The sequence below is a fragment of the Populus trichocarpa genome, chromosome 2 (genome assembly GCF_000002775.5).
Source record: "Populus trichocarpa isolate Nisqually-1 chromosome 2, P.trichocarpa_v4.1, whole genome shotgun sequence".
NCBI lineage: Eukaryota > Viridiplantae > Streptophyta > Magnoliopsida > Malpighiales > Salicaceae > Populus > Populus trichocarpa.
This window is the reverse complement of record NC_037286.2, coordinates 15,620,499-15,624,620: the sequence shown is the minus strand read 5'-3', so window position 1 is coordinate 15,624,620 and position 4,122 is coordinate 15,620,499. Positions and strand designations below refer to the sequence as shown.

General features: G+C 27.2%; 1 long non-coding RNA gene across 1 annotated transcript; it reads right to left on the bottom strand.

The window, feature by feature from the left end:
- Positions 1-2,721: 2,721 nt before the first annotated feature.
- Positions 2,722-3,461, bottom strand: LOC7481412 (uncharacterized). Its single transcript, XR_002980287.2, has 2 exons — positions 2,908-3,461; positions 2,722-2,816 (listed from the first exon to the last, which is right to left on the bottom strand). It is a non-coding gene; the product is annotated as an uncharacterized LOC7481412 (long non-coding RNA).
- Between the last annotated feature and the right edge of the window lie 661 nt (positions 3,462-4,122).

The window sequence follows — 4,122 nt, the reverse complement described above, 5'->3', positions numbered from 1 at the left end:
AATAAAAAGTGTGGTTGAAAATAACCAAACATCTCGGGCCTGCTTTTTTCTTAACCGCGGCCGTAACCGCAATGCCAAACGGCATCTTAGTCAAAATACATGTAAGCTGGACACCAACATTAATAAAAAAAAAAAATTGATGGTCACAAAATCTGTTTTAAAGGAAAAAAAAAAACAGTTGAAAAGAAAAGAGAAGGGATGGGTTCCTTTGCCTTGGGTACAATTCTTTCAATCCGTGATAAAGGTGTAGGAGTGAGAGATAGAACATTTAAAGTTAGTTTTTTTTTTTTTCTCTCCAAAAGAGAATCTGTATTGAAATCTGTATTTTTGTTTTTCTCCAAAGGTTGGCTTGTTGAAATCTGCAGAATATGCAAGCCCTGACAGTAACGAACTAGGAGTTATAGTACATGTAGTGGTAGTGCACAAAAACTCAACTAGACATTTTGACCCAGTGAAAGTATTTACCTATACTACAACCTTGTTCACTCTTTTTTTTTTTTCTTTGGAGTTTAAATCATGTTGTAAAAAAATAAAAATACAAGAGAAAAGAAATGAATATTTATCTCACTACTCTCAGTTTTAGAACAAAGTAAATTCAGGATTCAAACTCTAGCTATTGATTTACCTCTTCATTTATGACCGATCTCAAAGATATTGTAAAAATAAAGTCGTTTTTCTCTTAAACATAACTAATCTATTATCTAAATATTTGAAACTGGTACATATTTTAAAATCTTTAATTTCCTTTAATTACTAGATAATAACTCTAATTTTTTACAATATATATTCAGTCTCGATCAACATCATAGTGTGACAAACCTATTTTTCTTACTAACTTCTTTTTTTGGAATGCATTTTGTATTTGATTATAAGACAATAAAAATTGACATGAGTGGGAAAGTTAACAAAAGAAATTTAAGAAAACTAAATTCATCGTGAAAAATCATGCAAAAAGAGTGTTTCCTAATATTATAAAAGATAAATGTTATAACCTTGTGAAAAAACAAATAAAAAATGAAATGCTATTTAATCAAATAATATCTAAAAAAATAGCAGTCAAATAAAATATTTCAAAAGAAAATATCATAAAATGGTGTACAAAAAAGCACCAGCTAATATAATTTTTTTAAAAAAGGCTATGACCTTAGTAAAAAAATGAAAATTTAATAGTATTTAAAAAAATATCAAACTAAAAAAATATATATATAAACAAATAACAAAACAAGCCATGCATTTAGCCTAGGTGGGCCTACATGCTTAGCTCACAAAGAAGAAGTGCTCGCAAAACACATAGCCTACTTGTTTGGCTGAGAATTTCAGGCTTCGGCCTAAAAAGAGTCATTTCCAACGCCTAAAAAAATCTATATCTGATATCAAAATGACTTTCAATTGATAAAAAAAAAAAAAAAAAAAAAAAAAAAAAAAAAAAACAGAAATCAACTGAAATGAAAAAAAGATTTCCCCTGATTTATTTTTAAGAGATAATAGGAGTAAAAAACACAAGTAAAATTCATCTCATCAAATAAAACTCTTTGACACAAAATTTAAATATTTTACTGTTGAAATGAGAAGAATTGACTACTTTCTCTCTTCTATATTATTGTTTTCCGTGACTCTCTCATCTCTTTCAAACCAAAAAAAATAAAATGTGAATATAATGAAATTTTGTAAAAAAAAAAACAAATTAAAGGGACAAAATGAATTTTTCCAAATTGTGAAGACAAAAATGTTAAGGAGGCTCCCTTTTTTAAAAATAAACCTTCAATCTTCTCTCACTATAAACTTTGTCCTTTGAATTTTTTTTTAAGCATCAAAATTAATTTTTTTCATGTGAAATCAAGCCTAACCAAAGTCAAGATATTTTCTAAAACCTAAAAATCCCAAAAAAAAATAAGTCTAAACAAATAATCTAACTAAAACTCATCCAATACAATATGTAAAGATAAAATTAAAAAAAAATAAAAAATAAAGACAACGGAAGTGAAAAAATATATTACAATGCTTGGTTTTTCCCAGCTAAATGTGCCGCACCTTTTAGGTTTCTGATCATACCCTAAATTCTACCGAAGTAGATACAATTGTTAGTATTTCGTAGCACATTATTTTATATATATATATATATATATATATACAAATCTGTGTACAGTGATGGCAGGGAAAGTATACCAAAATCTTTGGTGGAAAGATTATGGATAATATTTTTTTTTTATGTATTTTTAAGGAAAAACATTTTAAAAAATTATTTAACACTCCTATGTATGCTTTAAACGCAAAAGAAATTCACCTAAACAATGCGTTGCAGAACATTAGCATCAATGAGCGCTTCGGAATAACTGAGATCAAGAGAGTTTGGCAAAGCGTTTGAAAAGTATTTTTATAAAAATTTAAATTTTATTTTTTAAAAAAATAAAATATTTTTGATATTTAATATTTTTAATTATTTTAATATACTGATTTTAAAAATAATTTTAAAAAAATAAAAAAATATTATTAATATATTTTTATAAATAAAAAACATTTTAAAAACCAACCAAGCCATACTCATAAATACCCATCATTTACATAGAAATTGAAATGTAACTAACCTATCCAGATTTTTAAACAAATTTTCATACAGAATTAAGCTATTGTAAGCTTCAAATTAAATAGAATCGCCAGCTTATTAGCTAATTCGGGAAACTGATCAAGCCTCGTATCAACAATCAAACTGGGTAGCCCGACTTACCAAATCGCGTTTTTCTCCTTGACGGGTAATTGATAAAGAACCACCATTAATAATGTTCAATTACTAAAATTATTGACATGGGATTCTGAACCTAAAATTAAGAAATCCCACAAAGATACATAAATAAAAACGGAATAAAAACAGAGTGCGGCAAAAGAAAAACTAAAATAGAGCGGTATTACTTGACTGAAAGATGATCCCCAAAGCCAACGGCGCCAAAGGACATCAAGATTTGAAGCAGAAGAGACAAGAAAATCCATGGAAGAACAAGAGCGGCCTGCCTGCTGGAAAGATAAAATAGAAGAAGAAAGGAATTGAAAAAGACAGATTACGAGTTTGTGCGTGAATCTAATACTATACTAAACTAGTGCTGATTGCTATCTAGTATTTTAATTTGTGTTTGATGGGATTTTTTTAGCTATATTAGATTCATGCACAAACCTGAAATATGCCTCTTCCCTTTAAATGACGATGGAACAGAGAGTGGGAGAGAGGGAGAGAGACAGAGATGAGAGGACAATTTCAAAAGGCTCTTCGTTACCTTCAGTAAAGATGGGATGGATTTTGTGTTATGCCCTAGTTGGCTTATGTATTTGATGTGGTGACGCCGCATCATAAGTGATGATGTATTACGCCGTGTGGGAAGGATCTCACCGACTGATTTATTGACATCGCAACTTCATAGTTGCTGCGTCTGTGGGAACGGTTCTAAAAAGAGTTTCCTCTTTGCACTCGAACGGAACTAATATTAGGATAAAATTATTAAAAACACATGTTTAAGAAATATTTTATATATCATTTTTTGTAAATTATATTTTATAGATTACTGTTTATATAATTAATTTTAATTTATGTAGTATATTTTAATTATATTTATTAACATTACTACAGATGAAAGAGAGAGATGCAATTTTGTCAGCACATTAATGAATATAAATATATAAGGGCATTTTTATCTTTTTAGTTTCAATTATGGAAGTAATATAATTTATAAAAAGTTTGTATACAAAATATTCAAGAGCTTATATTATAGAATATTTTTAGTATTTTTTTCTAAAATATTATGATGTTTCTTGATTTTGATGCTCGCTTCTTAACTTCCTTGAATATTTTATTAGAAATAAATATATTAATAATATTAATAATTAAAGATTTTGGTTTATTGATCCAATATTTTAAATCATATGTAATAGTTAAATTTATAATTGAAGTTAATTTGTAATTATGAATGTTTGGTAATAATGATGATTGGTGTTTAAGTATCACTTAATATATAATATTAACAAAATCTAAAAACAATTAGGGTTTTACTGTAGATATAAATATAGAATATTATGGATTGAAATAGTATAATGATATTTTTATTTTTTTTAACATAAATTAATGGTCTGACTATT